This window comes from Zea mays, chromosome 4 (genome assembly GCF_902167145.1).
Source record: "Zea mays cultivar B73 chromosome 4, Zm-B73-REFERENCE-NAM-5.0, whole genome shotgun sequence".
Taxonomy (NCBI): domain Eukaryota; kingdom Viridiplantae; phylum Streptophyta; class Magnoliopsida; order Poales; family Poaceae; genus Zea; species Zea mays.
In genome coordinates this window covers 188,138,789-188,154,324 of record NC_050099.1, presented here as the reverse complement: position 1 = coordinate 188,154,324, position 15,536 = coordinate 188,138,789, and the positions used below count along the sequence as shown (strand labels likewise).

The 15,536-nt window shown below is 46.0% G+C and overlaps 2 long non-coding RNA genes across 2 annotated transcripts; both read left to right on the top strand.

Annotated features, from left to right (window-relative positions):
* The first annotated feature begins 6,078 nt into the window (after positions 1-6,078).
* LOC109945599 (uncharacterized) lies at positions 6,079-7,312 on the top strand. The gene is made up of 2 exons (XR_002268846.2): positions 6,079-6,256; positions 7,120-7,312. It is a non-coding gene; the product is annotated as an uncharacterized lncRNA (long non-coding RNA).
* Positions 7,313-14,905: 7,593 nt separating this feature from the next.
* Positions 14,906-15,460, top strand: LOC118476988 (uncharacterized). Its single transcript, XR_004857889.1, has 2 exons — positions 14,906-15,028; positions 15,124-15,460. It is a non-coding gene; the product is annotated as an uncharacterized lncRNA (long non-coding RNA).
* Positions 15,461-15,536: the final 76 nt, after the last annotated feature.

The following is a 15,536-nucleotide window of genomic DNA, read 5'->3' as shown; positions in this document are numbered from 1 at the left end:
CAAATCTAGAGCAAAGGTATGTTTCTAAGTCTTAGTACATTGGTTTTGTGTACTAATATATTTGTCTAAGTGTTAGAAACAGATAGAAGAAGATAAGAGAAGACTTGGCTGTGTACAGCCAAGGGACTGTTTCGGTCTGGGGCACCGGACTGTCCGGTGGTGCACCGGACAGTGTCCGGTGCGCCAGGCTCCTTCGGCCGAAGAGCCCGCTCTCGGGAATTTGCTGACGGCGTACGGCTAAAATTCACCGGACTGTCCGGTGTGCACCGGACTGTCCGGTGAGCCAACGGTCGGCCGGGCCAACGGTCGGCCGCGCGATCGGCGCGCGACACGTGGCCGAGCCAACGGTCGGAAGGAGGCACCGGACTGTCCGGTGTGCACCGGACTGTCCGGTGCGCCAGATCTGCAACGGTCGGCAACGGTCGGCTGCGCTGTTTATGGAAATAAATCGGGCACCGGACAGTGTCCGGTGTGCACCGGACTGTCCGGTGCGCCCGACGACAGAAGGCAAGTTTGGCCTTCTGGAATTGCTCTCAACGGCTCCTAGCTGCCTTAGGGCTATAAAAGGGACCCCTAGGCGCATGGAGGAGATAACCAAGCATTCCTTGAGCACTCTTGATCACTCACACATCAATCTCGCACACTTGTTCGACATTCTAGTGATTTGAGCTCCGTTCTAGTGTGCTAGTCTTTTGAGCTCAAGTCTGGGTCTTGTGTGTGCGTATTCGTTGTGATCTTTGTGTCGTGTGTGAGTTGCTAATCCCTCCCTTGCTCTGTGATTCTCTGTGAACATCTTTTGTAAGGGCGAGAGGCTCCAAGTTGTGGAGATTCCTCGCAAACGGGATTGAGAAAAGAAAAGCAAGAACACCGTGGTATTCAAGTTGATCATTGGATCACTTGAGAGGAGTTGAGTGCAACTCTCGTCCGTTGGGACGCCACAACGTGGAGTAGGCAAGTTTTGTACTTGGCCGAACCACGGGATAACCACTGTGTCATCTCTGTGATTGGATTCTTGTGGTTATTGTGTTTTGACTCCTCTCTAGCCACTTGGCCATACTTGTGCTAACACTTAACAAGTTTTTGTGGCATAAGTTTTGAAGTTTTACAGGATCACCTATTCACCCCCCCCCCCCCTCTAGGTGCTCTCAAGGCTGGCCCCTCGGAAGGGTTCAACGGCCGCTTCAGGCCACTCGGGCTCCGCGCCCACTACTAATCAGGGGTTCATAGGCTGGCCCCCGAAGGGTTCTGACAGCCGCCTCAGAGCACGCAGTGCGAAGGATGACCCTAGGTACGTTCGATACATAACCAAGGCTCGGGCTACGCTCCCGAGGTACCCTAGGACATTTCCGAGACCGACGAGAACGATTTTGTAACGGAATCCCACCAGAGGAAGGCATCGAGCCCTCGGACCCCGTCAAAAGGGGACCGGGTCCGGCGAATCACCCGCAGGTACTTTTGGAGCGCGCCTCCGGGCCACTAGCCGACCCCTAACGAACGGGCCACGGGCGTCCACTCGGATTACCCGTTAGCAACTCACTGGAAACACCATGTTCGGCGCCCTCCGAGGGCAACATGGCGCTTTCCCCCCCTCCTCCTTGCGGAAAGGCGACGCAGGGGCGTATGAAAAAAGCCGAGTCTGTCCTTGACCGTCCTCTCGCTCTGTGCGGAGGCTCGGGGGCTGCTCTTGCAAACCCGGCTCCGGCCAAACCGTTGACAGCATCAACATACCAGCCCGAGAACTTGGGACTCGACTATGCACCCGGGCTACGACCAGTTCGCATGAGGGAACAACCAGACCGGCTGAAGCATCACGAAACGCGCTAAGACCTCGAAGGAGTCAAACCACTCCTCCGAGGCCTCGGGGGCTACACCCGGCGGGTGCGCTCGCGCGCACCCACCGGAACGAAACGCAACCGAGAAAGGCTGGTCCCCTAGCAAAAAAGTGCGACAAAAGCCTCCAAGCGAGTATCAACACTCCCTTCGAGGCTTGGGGGCTACTGTCGGGGACCATAATTAGGGGTACCCCCAAGACTCCTAATCTCAGCTGGTAACCCCCATCAGCACAAAGCTGCAAAGGCCTGATGGGCGCGATTAAGGTCAAGGCTCAGTCCACTCAAGGGACACGATCTCGCCTCGCCCGAGCCCAGCCTCGGGCAAAGGCAGCCGACCCCGGAGGGTTCACGTCTCGCCCGAGGGCCCCCTCAAGCAACGGACACACCATCGGCTCGCCCGAGGCCTAGTCTTCGCAGAGAAGCAACCTTGGCCAGATCGCCACGCCAACCGACCGTATCGCAGGAGCATTTAATGCAAGGATCGCCTGACACCTTACCCTGACGCGCGCTCTTCAGTCGATAGAGCCGAAGTGACCGTAGTCACTTCGCCGCTCCACTGACCGACCTGACAAGAAAACAGCGTCGCCTGCCCGGCTCCGACTGTCGTGCCACTCGCCAGAGTGAGGTCGACAGCAGGCGACATAGGAAGCTCCGCCTCGCCCGACCCCAGGGTTCGGCCCCCATCTCAGCCTCGGCTCCGGAAGACGACGAACTCCGCCTCGCCCGACCCCAGGGCTCGGACACAGCCTCGGCCTCAAAAGACGGTCTCCGCCTCGCCCGACCCAGGGGTTGGACTCAGCCTCGACCTCGGAAGATGGAAGACGGACTCGACCTCGACCTCGGAGGAGCCTCCACCTCGCCCGACCTAGGGCTCGGACCGACCACGTCACAGGGGGGGCATCATTACCCTACCCCTAGCTAGCTCAGGCTACGGGGAACAAGATCGGCGTCCTATCTGGCTCGCCCCGGTAAACAAATAATGATGGCGCCCCACGTGCTCCATGACGACGGCGGCTCTCAGCCCCTTACGGAAGCAAGGAGACGTCAGCAAGGATTCGACAGCCCCGACAGCTGTCCTTCCACAGGGCTCCAGCGCTCCTCCGACGGCCACGACATCACATGAACAGGGTGCCAAAACTTCTCCGACTGCCACGACGACATGTACTTAGGGCTCTAGCTCCTCTTTGCTAGACACGTTAGCACACTGCTACACCCCCCATTGTACACCTGGACCTTCTCCTTACGCCTATAAAAGGAAGGTCCAGGGCTCTCGTACGAGAAGGTTGGCCGCGCGGGAGAACGGGCCGACGCGTAAGGCTCTCCCACGCGAACGCTTGTAACCCCCTACTGCAAGCGCACCCGACCTGGGCGCAGGGCAACACGAAGGCCGCGGGTTTCCCCTTTGCCTGTTCCTTTCCCCCCTTCGTGCTCCGCCTCGCGCTGACCCATCTGGGCTGGGACACGCGGTGACAATTTACTCGTCGGTCCAGGGACCCCCCGGGGTTGAAACGCCGACAAATGGACTCAACAAGAAATACAAGATTGTGATCTATGGCAAGGAAACATATGTGGGGTGAGGTGAACGAGCCTCTGGTCGATGATCAATGGCCACACAACCCCTATTTTTGTCGAAAATAGCATGAATGACTATTTTCAATAATATTGAAGGCTAACACCTACATATTTTTGACCAAGAAATGGTCTCCACCAGAAATCCAAGAATATGATCTATGGCAAGGAAACATATGTGGGGTGCGATGAACAGGCCTCTGGTCGATGATTAATGTCCACACAACCCCCATTTTCGTCGCAAACAACCATGAATGACCATTTTCAATAGGGAAATTTGGATCCATACCATTAAAAGATCACCACTTTGGATCCATACCACTACTATCTCACTTACATGTGGGTCCACATGAGTCAATGACATGTGGGTTCCATGGTATATATCTAAAGTTTGGATCTTTTAATGGTATAGATCCAATTGTTCCTTTTCAATAATACCGAAGGCTAACACCTATGGATTTTTGACCAAGAAATGGTCTCCACTAGAAATCCAAGAATTCATCTATGGCAAGGAAACATATGTGGCGTGAGGTGTACGAGCCTCTGGTCGGTGATCAATGGCCACACAACCCCATTTTTATCGAAAATGGCATGAACAACCATTTTCAATAATACCGAAGTTTAACACCTACGAATTTTGACCAAGAAATGGTCTCCCTAGAAATCCAAGGATGCGATCTGTGGCAAGGAAACATATGTGGGGATAGGTGTACGAGCCTCTGGTCGATGATCAATGACCACACAACCACTTTTTTGTCGAAGATAGCATGAACGACCATTTTCAATAATACCAAGGCTAACACCTACTGATTTTTGACCAAGAAATGGTCTCCACCAGAAATCCAAGAATGTGATCTATGGCAAGGAAACATATGTGGGTGAGGTGTACGAGCCTCTAGTCGTCGATCAATGACCACACAATCCCCATTTTTGTCGAAAATAGCCATTTACGATCATTTACAATAATACCGAAGGCTAACACCTACAGAATTTTGACCAAGAAATGGTGTCCACCAGAAATCCAAAAATGTGATCTATGGCAAGGAAACATATGTGGGGTGAGGTGTACGACCCTCTGGTTGATGATCAATGGCCACACAACCCCCATTTTGTCAAAAATAGCATGAACGACCATTTTCAATAATACCGAAGTCTAACACCTATGGATTTTTGACAAGAAATGGTCTCCACCAGAAATCCAAGAATCTATGGCAAGGAAACTTATGTGGGGTGTGGTGTACGAGTCTCTGGTTGATGATCAATGGCCATACAATCTCCATTTTTTCAAAAATAGCCATGAACGACCATTTTCAATAATACGGAAGGCTAACACCTACGGATTTTTGACCAATAAATGGTCTCCACCAAAAATCTAATAATGTGATCTATGGCAAGGAAGTGTATGCAGGGTGAGGTGTACGAGCCTCTGGTCGATGATCAATGGCCACACAACCCCCATTTTTGTCGAAAATAGCATTAACGACTATTTTCCATAATACCGAAGTCTAACACCTACAAATTTTTTACCATGAAATGTCTCCACCAGAAATCCAATAATGTGATCTATGGCAAGGAAACTAATGTGGGGTGAGGTGTACGAGGCTCTGGTTTATGATCAATGGCCACACAACCCCCATTTTTGTCAAAAATAGCCATGAACGATCATTTTCAATAATACCGAAGGCTTAAACCTGCAGATTTTTTTACCAAAAAATGGTCTCCATTAGAAATCCAAGAATGTGATCTATGGAAAGGAAACATATATGGGGAGAGGTGTACGATCTTTTTATCGATGATCAATGGCCGCACAACCCCCATTTAGTCGAAAATAGTATGAATGACCATTTTCAATAATACCGAAGTCTAACACCTACGGATTTTTGACCAAGAAATGGTCTTCACCAGAAATCTAAGAACGTGATATATGACAAGGAAATATATGTGGGTTGAGGTGTACGAGCCTCTGGTCGATGATCAATAGCCACACAACTCCTATTTTTGTCGAAAATAACATGAATGACCATTTTCAATAATACGGAAGGCAAACACCTACGGATATTTTACCTAAAAATGGTCTCCATAAGAAAGCCTATCAATCTTAATTTCTATATTCTAGTAGTAGTGCTTCGTAGTCTCAGGCCTAGCCACCTAGGCTCTCAACATGCAGCGAGACAACGACATTTGACATTTCATCTCCATCCCTCGCATAGTTGTAGACAGACAAGCGATCAGATGATCTGACAACGCATTGCATCCATTTAATCGTTGTTCGAAGTAACCTTCTTTTGAGTCACTTGGACACATATATGTCACATTTTTCTGTGAGATGTTAGGCTATATTTTAATTACTTTTATTTAATATGAATGGCTTTTCAAATATATATAAATACTTTATTGACAATATATATATTTATATATATACACACATTATATTTATGTGTAATAATTTATATTATAAAGGACATCCTTTATAAGTCTTGTCCTAGGCTTCTAAAATACCAGGACCGGCACTAGGTACTGGTGAGTTAGTGACTGATGCGTGAACTCTTCGCGGCGGACAAGTGCTCGAGGCAGTTCAATAGCCGAGGGAGAAGAAGAACAGAAGAATAGAGTTGAGTTTCGTTTCTATTTAGTATCTCGCGCTCAGCGAGATTTTTGCCATTATGATACGCGACACGCTTGGCTTCGATAAAATAGATGTGTAGACGAAGGCTTCGATGATTTAGAGATCCACACAACGCGCACGCCGATATCTCTCTTAGGCATGTTCGATAGTGATTAATCCTCCGCCAGTCAGGACGTCCACCGCTCCGGTGTTCAGTGTCGTCACTGCTCAGGTCGTCGTCGCACCACTCGTGAGTGACTCCTGTGGCCTTCTCTCCCCTTCTTCCTTCCCATTGTCTCCCTCCTCTGCACCACACCGCCGTTCCAGCGAGTCCTCGTCGACTTCTACGGCAGCAGCTCGAGGCACCCTCGCTGCATCACTCGATCCCCCATCGCTTCTGTTTGCCGCAGACGCTGCAACAGTGCCGCTGGCCGCGCTCGCCGCTCGCCAATGGCTCGGCGGCCGACGACTTCGAGCCGCGGCACTGGCCAACGCCTCTTCTGGCCTTGATGACTCGTCCGGACACACCCATATGGCCATATGTGCGCTTCGTGCTTGCTGTTTCTTTGTTCCTTCTTGTCCCTGCTCTTGCCGGTTCTCGTGGTTAGATATTTTCTTAGGATTTTCTCTTTACTTCGCGATGATTTTATTAGAATTTTTGGACTATGGTTGGGGTGAAATTTGTGTAAATAATTTACTAGGATTAGGCAGAAATGAAAGCTGAGACCATACTAGAAGGAAGATAAATGATTGATTGCAATAACAATATATTATGAGTAGTTGGTAGTTTTTGATTCTGTGACGATCTTTTAGTCGTTATGAACTAAAGATTGGTCCAATGAATATGATCGCAAACGAATAAGATCACAACAAATTGATGCAAGAAAAACTAACCAGTTCCATCATATCAGATTTACTTGAACCATACTTGATACAAATCCGTCTGTTCTTCACAATGGTGAATATATTGCTGGATTTTACTATGTACTAATCCTTTTTTCCTCTTTGATTGGTTCGTTCATTTATTCTATGTACAAACAATCATTCTTAAAGTCGATATAAGAGTCTCCTAATAATCCCCTCTAGTAATGCTTGATGTTGGGTGCTCGCCAGGGCTTTGTGTCGATGGCGCTGCCCAGGCCGCAGGGCCTCAGCCAGCACAGCGGCGTCCGAGTTGCTGTGGAAGAAGGGCTCCTGCGGCAGCGCCGATGGTGGTCGGCGCTTGGTCACGACTCACGAATGGGCTCCAGTTGGACTTCATGTTCCTTTGCTGCGCACGGAACAAAAGAAAACGAAAGAAAACGTTGTCACTTGTCAGTGTCTGCAGAGAGAAGGCAACAGGAGTCACTCACGGGCCGGGCAACGACGACCTAAACAGTGACGGCGCTGAAGACGGGAGCTGTGTCCGCCAGACTGATCCTCACAATATTAAGATATGTTTGGTTTCTTTAGTTTAGGAATTAAAGTTTAGTTAGAGAACTAAAATTTAGTCTCTAATATGTTTAGTTTTAGGGGCTAAAAATAGTAAGAATATACTAAATAACTCATAAGAAGACTAAAATGGTCTTTAACATTCTCCTGCTATTAGTACAATTGAACTAAATGAGGAGTAAATGTGGAATCAATATGGTTTAGTTCCTTTTAGCACATATGTGAAGAACTAAAGACTAAATTATTTTAGTCCATATTTTAGTCCTAGTGTTTGGCAAAAAAGGGATTAAATGGAACTAAAAGCTAGAGACTAATCTTTAGTCCATCTAACTAAACACCCCCTAATCTTTGTCGAACACGCCTAAGAGCATCTCCAACAACGTGACCTATAAAAATGCCTTATAATTTGAAAATAAGTAAATTTTATAGAATTTAGGGCACCAACAAAACACCCCGCTCCAACAGTAAAGCCCCAAATCTAGATTATAGGGCAGCCCACTACGGTGTAGTATATTTGAGGCACTTGAGAGGGTGCCCTATAGTTTTTTGACAAAATTTGTTGAATTGAGGCACTGTTGGAGTGATTTTTCCTGTGTAGAGCCCTATATTTCGATTTGAGGCATTAGTTTGAGGCATTGTTGGAGATGCTCTAAGAGATAACTCGAGTACATACCGGTGTGTGCGCGTTGTGTGGATCTCCAAATCGTTGAAGCCCTCGTCTACACCTCCGTTTCGTCGAAGCCAAGCATGTCGCGTTTCATTGCAAAAATCTCCACTCGAGGCGGTTGTAGCGTGTTATAAATTAACGGCGTTTTACAGGCCAAAGCCAACCCATGGCACACAGGCTGTTTGAGCCCAGCATCAGAAGCCCACAACTTGCAATAGTCCATTAGCCACTAGTAACACCTGCTTCAGATTCAAACGCTGTTGTCGGGCAGACAACCACTACAGTAAACTGATGAATATCCAACAGTCACTCTATCTCCGACGGCTTCCTACGAGGCTGTCGGATATTATCTTATGTCCGACGGCCAACATGGCTCTCAGAAATATAGACTTATCTCCGACGGCTAGTTACGAGGCCGTCGGACATAAGGTTATCTCCGACGGCCTCGTAACTAGCCGTCGGAGATAAGCTTTTTTAACACGGTCCCGGCCCGGTGCGCGGTTTATTTTCGCGCGCGCGCGCGCGCTCGCTTCTCTCTTCTCTCTGTCTCTGCCCGCTCGCCGCCGCCGCCGTCGACGCCCGCCCACCGTCGACGCCCGCCGCCCCGCCCGCCCGCCCGCCGTCGGCCGCCACGCCCGCCGTCGACGCCCGCCCAGCCCGCCGTCGACGCCCGCCCCGCCCGCCCGTCGTCGGCCGCCGGTGTAAGGTTTTTAATATTAATGTATTTAATATATTATTAATATTTTGTATATATTAATATTGTTTTGTAGTTTCCAATGTTGTTATTTAATAGTTAGTATGTTAAATAATGTTTATCTTATTATATCCGAGGGCCTAAATTTAATTAGTGGTGCTTAGATAATTTTAATTTTTAATTTCCGAGGGTAATTATTATACCCTCGGAAATAAAGTCATTTTATATGATTTGTCACCCGTGATAATGTTATGTAGAGGTGTCTATATAATTTAAATTATTAATTTCCGAGGGTAATTATTATGCCCTCAGAAATAAGGTTATTTTATATGATTTAGGGTCTCGTTAAATTATTTTCCTTGTATTAGTGTGGTTTATTAGATTAGAGGCGTGATAAACTTAACTAATCAAGTTAACCTCTCGTATCTAGTATGGAGGAGGATCGTCGATGGATGTATGAAGGTTGGAAGAAAAGAGGTGCTCTATCAAGTGAGTGGGTTGCCAAGACTGACGCGTTTCTCGACCGTGCTTTTGCTCGGTCAGAGACTGGAACCGATGTTAGGTGCCCTTGTAGCAAGTGTCGGAACATTAATTTCCTTGACAGGAGGACTATGTCGATACATATTTGCAAGAACGGTTATATGCCAGGCTATGAGGTGTGGGTGCACCACGGTGAGGACCCACCTCCTCGTATTGTATTGGAAGTTCAGTCACATGAAGAGGAGGACTACGATAGGATGGAAGAGATGCTTGACGATGTACGCCATGAGTTTCTAACCGTCGATTCGGAGAACCCCGGTCAACCCACCGAGTTTGAGGATTCAGCTACACCTGAGGTTCAGAAGTTCTTCGAGCTCCTTAAAGCTGCCGAAGAGCCGTTGCATGAGCACACAAAAGTGACCGTCCTTGTATTTGTGACTCGACTTATGGCTATTAAGTCTAAGTTTGCATTCTCAAACAACTGTTACAAGGAACTTTTGAACTTGATCAGTGATGTACTTCCGGAGAATCACAAGATGCCAAAGGACATGTATCAGTCTAAAAAGCTGTTATCTGGCCTCGGTATGGACTACGAAAAAATCGATGTCTGTGAAAATAATTGTATGCTTTTCTGGAAGGAGACCGCAGGTGAGAAGAAGTGTACTGTATGTGGTGAGCGTAGATTCGTTGAGGTTGAAAACGACGATGGTTTGACCGTGACTACGAAGATTGCACGTAAGTAGCTTCGTTACATGCCTCTCATACCTCGGTTGAAACGTTTGTTCATCTCCAAGAATACAGCCAGACACATGAGGTGGCACAAAGAAGGGGTACGTGAGAATCCAAATGTCATGGTGCACCCAGCTGATACAGATGCATGGAAGGCACTAGATGCTTTTGATTCCAGCTTTGCTGATGAAGTGCGGAATGTCCGCTTCGGTTTGGCAACAGATGGTTTCTCGCCATTCAATCTAACTGCAACGTCGTACTCATGTTGGCCCGTCTTTGCTGTTCCATACAACCTTCCACCAGCTCTTTGCATGAAATATGAATTTATTTTCTTGTGTCTTATAATACCTGGTCCGGATCATCCTGGAACAAAGATCGATGTGATGATGAGACCCCTGATTGAAGAATTGAAAATTTTGTGGGAAGGAGTCGAGGCGTACGATTGTTACAAGAAACAGAAGTTCAACTTGAGAGCCGCGTTTTTATGGTCTATTCATGATTTTATGGCTTATGGTATCTTTGCTGGATGGAGTTGTCATGGGATTTTGACATGTCCTATATGCGTTGAAGACATTTTATGCTTTTGACTAAAGTTTGGTGGAAAGATATGTTACTTCGATTGCCATAGATGTTTTTTGCCAGAGGATCACCCGTTTAGGTTCGATAGGAACGCTTTTAAAAAGGACACGATTGTGACGAGAGGACCACCCAAGCGTCTAAGTGGTCCAGAGATTCTCGCGAGACTTAATGATTTGAAACTAAACGAACATGGAAATCGTTTTGAAGGTTATGGAACCGAGCATAATTGGACTCACAAATGTGGTCTATGGGAACTCCCTTATATGAAAGCCTTGATTCTAATGCATAACATTGATGTCATGCACCAGGAACGAAATATGGGTGAAAGCATTATCAGCACTTGCATGAATATCACTGACAAAACAAAAGACAACCCTAAGGCAAGGAAAGACTTGGCCTTAATCTGTAGAAGACCAACTATGGAGATAGGAGAGAATCAGAAGAAGCCACGTGCTCCTTTCAGTATTAAACCTAAAAGGAAGAAACAATTGATGAAATGGTTGAAAAACTTAAAGTTCCCAGATGGTTACGCCGCGGACTTTAGAAGGTCTGTGAATTTGAAGACGGGCAAGTTTTCTGGGTTGAAGAGTCATGACTACCACATAATAATGGAAAGACTCCTTCCTGTTATGTTTCGTGGTTTTGTAAAAAATGATGTCTGGAAAGCATTAGCGAAGCTAAGCTACTTTTATAGACATCTTTGTGCCAAAGAAATAAAGAAAGAGATGATGGAGAAACTTGAGCAAGAAATACCGATTTTGGTATGCAAACTTGAAAAAATATTTCCACCAGGTTTCTTCAATCCGATGCAACATCTACTTGTTCACCTACCATACGAAGCTAAGGTAGGAGGTCCTGTGCAATATAGATGGATGTATCACATCGAAAGGACACTAAAGAAGCTACGTGCAATGGTTGGTAATAAGAGACGAGTTGAAGGGTGCATCGCTGAAGAATTCAAATACAAAGAGATAGCATCGTTCACGGGCCTGTACTTTGCAGAGGAACACAATGTCAATGCCCATACGTTGCGGTATCATGTCGACGAGCCCCCTATTAGTGATATTGAAATTTTTCAATGGAGGGGCAAAACTGTAGGACCCAGCACAACATACTGTTTCACCAACGACGAATGGAAGACTGTTTTACTCTACATGTATAACAACATGGAAGAGATGAGTCAGTTTCTCCTGTAAGTGTAAACTTTATTTTAGTCATTGCCGCTAGAATTTTTGTTGTGATACTAAAAGGTTTGTTTCCTTGTACTAACAGGGAATTTGATTCTCAAAATTGCATCTCTGGCTGTGAACGTGACCAGATTCGTCGAGAGGGAAAAGATGGGGGACTTAATTTCTTGTGTTGGTTTCGAGATTATGTAGATAAAAATGACAATATACACCCGGACCTTTGACAATTATCCCTAGGAGCAGTAACTGGCAGACGTTATGGTCGGTATGATGTCAATGGTTTTAGATTCCGTTCCACAAGGTTCGAAGATGATCATCCTCTAGCAGCCACGACAAACTCCGGAGTTGTAACTAGAGCTGTCGATGATGAAGGGAAGGTGACTAATTATTATGGAGTCATTAATGATATAATCGAGTACAAGTTTTTTGGAGATAAACAACTCAAAGTGGTGTTCTTCGATTGTGATTGGTTTTCTCCAAATACAACGCGAGAAAATCAATATGGCATGGTGGAAGTCAAACACAACGATAGACTAAAAGGCCACGACACTATAATCCTTGCCCACCAATGCGAGCAGGTGTATTATATGACATATCCATCTAAGAAAAACGGTTTGGTTGATTGGAGGGTAGTGTACAAAGTTAATCCTCGTGAACGACTATATGCTCCTGGTGATGCTGGTTATGTTGAAAGTCAAATCGAGCAGGAAGTGGGGGCTGCTGAGATTTTCCAAGACAAAGAACTTACAAGCACGTTTAATGTACAAACTGAAATGTTGGAAGAATCTTTATTAGGCGATCAAAATGATGTAGAGGTTCCTCCAAAAAGAAAACGAGTGACGAGAAAGAAGAAAGCTACTTGGCGTCCATTAAATCGACGAAAGCAACTAGATCCTGATTTTGATTACGATTACGATTGACGAGTATGGATCATGATTTTATTGCATATTTTATGATTTTATTGCATATTTTATTATTTTATTGTCGATTTATGTACTAACTTGTTTTTGTTAAAATAGGATGTCAAAGAAAATGAAGTCTTTAGCTCGTAGTTTGCTTGGGTCGAGGAGTAGCTCGAGGAGCAGCTCGAGGGGTGAGGATTCAGTTTTTCAGGGCACAGGTTCTACCATGAGCAGACGGAGAGCGCTGGCAGAACATTTGCCTCCACAAGATGTAAGTTAGTTGTTAAATTACATTATTTGAGTTACTTAATATTGTATGATGTAAGTTATTTGTTTCATAGGATGCTGAAATTGAGGAACCAGTGGTAGAGGATCATGCAAGAGATGATGTTGAAGATGATGGTGGAGATAATGTGGGAGATGATGCTGGAGACGACGCTGGTGGGGATTCTGGGGCTGGTGGAGATTCTGCAGCTGGGTCTGGAACTTCTCGAGTTAAGAGAACGAGGAAGCTGCATTTTGTTGGACCACCTCCAGAGCTTCCACCCGAATCTCGGGTTTTGATAAAGCCTAGTGGAAAGTGAGTGACATATCTTTGCTTAAATGTTATTGAAAGTTATGTTTTAATTTCTACATTGTTTTCTGTTTGCAGGACTTGGATCGACGACTCGTTCACAGGCACAGGACACTACAGGCAGGTGAACATGGTTCTTGGTAATCTTGTTCGTCTGCACTGGCCTGGTCTTGTGACTTTGCCTACTGGCGAGTCTGTCCCCGCCACCACTTGGAAGCATTATCGCTATGGTGTCTGTAGAACGTTTGGCAACACACAGGCACTAGTTTGGGATGCATTCTGGGTATGACTTGTTTATACTATTTTAGTTATTCCATATATGTTTGCTTTTATGATAACACTATGTTTTTTGCAGAAACGGTACAAGTTGTCGGACGATGGATCATATGATATGAACGCTCGTTACGTGTTTGAGTATAACGCGAACGATGTCGTTGCAGATGCAATGTACTATGCACGATTTCAGGCTATAAAGGCATGGTACAGAGCAAATGCTGATGATCGACCGATGCCAAATACCAAGGCCGAGTGGTCATCAATTTACTTGACGGAGGAGCAATACCTAGAGGTAAACAGGTTGTTGCCTCTCATATCACACGAAGCCATGTATTTGCTTGCTTTATTTAAAAAATTTCATGTAGGTGTCGGTGCCGTGGATTGCCACCCGATCAGACGGTTATCGGGCATTGTGCAGATGGTGGGCTTCCCCTGAGTTTCGTGCCATTTTCGAAAGGAACAGGGGAAACCGTGGAACTGAGTCGTTCCACAACTACGGCGGTGATGGTCATGTGCGCTTGGCTAAGCGAATGGTAAGTCACAGTTTGTCGTAACTTTGAATCACATAGAAATGTGTCAATATAACTTTTATGTACAGGAAGTCAAATCCGGTCGTACGCCCACGGATGTGGAGGTGTATATGCAAGGGCATAGGGGTTCTGATCCTCAGAATCTTGATGTGTTATGCACTCAGACGGCCACCGACCGTCTAGTGAGTTTTTGATACTCTATTATGTGTTTGATATTGTTTGCAATGGCATAGGGGTTATGCACTTATATTTGATATTGTTTGCCTCCAGGCTTCGTATGGGCAGGAGATGGTTCAACGCCATGGGGAGGAGTACGATTGGAGGAGTCAGCCAATCGACCCTCAGGCAGCATATGCTAGCGCAGGAGGACAAGCCCATGGACGGTGAGATTATTTGATTTGGTTTTCAAAATTGTCATCATATGCTTGCGATTCAACTGAGCCATGAGTTACTATACTAAGTGCATGGTTCACTCTTGTAGGTTGGGTATTTTTGATTCTACGATTGATTCCAGAGAGCTGAGACGCCGTGGACGACAATCCACATCGTCGTCTTCACAGTCGTCCCGTTCACGATCAGCAGCCCATGAGATAGAGCTTGTGGTGTTGCGTCAACAGGCAGAGTACCATCAATCAGTCTTGAGGGAACAATTGGAGTACCAGAGGCAACAATCTGAATACCAGAGACAACAAGCCGAGTACCAGAAGAAGAGGGACGAGTATTATGCAAGCCTCCAGGCCCAAAATCAAGCTCTTCTCTCGGTAAGTTGAAGTAACATTTTGTAGCTTATTTTGCAAAACACTTGATGTGTATCTTGTTTGCTCAACAATGACTTGTATATAATTTGTAGCAACTAGCCCAACAAGCGGGCGTCCCGATGCCGACATATGGGATGCCGCCTCCGGACTTTGCACTGCCAATGCCAATGTTGGCGCCTCCACCTCCGCCTCCGCCTCTGTCACAATTCCCTATGGTATGTACACATATGCGTGTGTGACATGTTCATAGATGTCTTATGTGTTTAAATGAACAACTGAGTGGTTACTATTTCATGTGCTTGTGTTATAGGGATTTCAGACACCACCCGCTTCAGTTGCCGCACCTGGAGATGGGTCTGGTCAAGACGACACAACACATTCGTGGGTGAACAATCTTTTCAGCACGCATAGTCCAGCCGGAGGAGGTGGCGATGGATATGAGTGATAATGATGTAAAACACTTGTTGCAACCTTTCATGTGAAAGCCTATCCGTCGAATAATGTTCATTTTGGATTTTGGACAACTATGTTTATGTAAACACTTGTTGCAACCATTTGGAACTATGTCGTTATGTTAAATTTGTGAATGTGAATGCTTATGTGATTATATTTGTGAATGTGTATACTTATGTGAGTATATTTGTGAATGTGAATGTGTATATGTGTATGAAATCTGTTTTGTATTTGCAAATGTCAGATTTTTTAAATTTCAGAATTTTCTGC